Source organism: Montipora capricornis, chromosome 2 (assembly GCF_036669925.1).
Source record: "Montipora capricornis isolate CH-2021 chromosome 2, ASM3666992v2, whole genome shotgun sequence".
Classification (NCBI taxonomy): Eukaryota; Metazoa; Cnidaria; class Anthozoa; order Scleractinia; family Acroporidae; genus Montipora; species Montipora capricornis.
Window position 1 is genome coordinate 64,186,079 of NC_090884.1, and position 888 is coordinate 64,186,966.

The window sequence follows — 888 nt, forward strand, 5'->3', positions numbered from 1 at the left end:
AACCAATATTTCAATTTTAGGGATCAAAAGGCTGGGAACAAGTTTCAAAGTAATTTGGGGAACAAGGAAACACAAGAAAATATCTAAAGGGAACAAGGACTCCTCTCCCCAGGAGGCCCTCATCAAATGTTCTGCCTCTATCCAACAGCTCAAACAAGCTATTCCAACAATTTTTGAATGACCAACAGGAAAAGAAGACTCTCTAAGATAAACAAATTATTTATAATAATTATCACTTTAGCATGCAAAACAATGCTCAGATGCTTATGAGCACCCTCATGCCCATGTTTGTAAAAAAGCACCATGAAGTATTCCTTGCGGCTGGTTTAGGCATTGTTTCATCTTTCAACATCGGGCAAAACCAAATCAACTCCATTCTCAGAGGGCACTGGGGAAAGAGGCTAGAAGAAAAAACTTGGATTAATCCAATTCTTCCAAGGTAATCTTTACAGAATAAGATTGTTGAAGGAACACTTTTGAGTGCCAACCTTAAGCCTTTTAAAACAAGCGAAAACAATACTAATAGTCTTTAAATTCACAAAATGTCAAACAGCACATTTTATTCTCATATTCAATTAGCTTAGGCCGCAATATTCCTTAAAACTATGCAGAACTATTTACCATAAAATGTGGAACATTTCCTGCCTATCTAAATATGCTGCAAAAGGGCTCCAAAAAGCAACCAGTTAAGTTTTTAGATAAAGATACACAATACCTAAAAAATAAATTATTTGATGTGATTAAGACATTGAATGACCAAGCAATAAATAAATGGCAGCAATGTATGTTAGGTTCACAAAAAGGGAAAAAAATATTCCTCAACTGATGTTTCAATATGCATATTTTAAATTAATTTTCTATCAACAACTCAAGAGACTGACTTTTCAC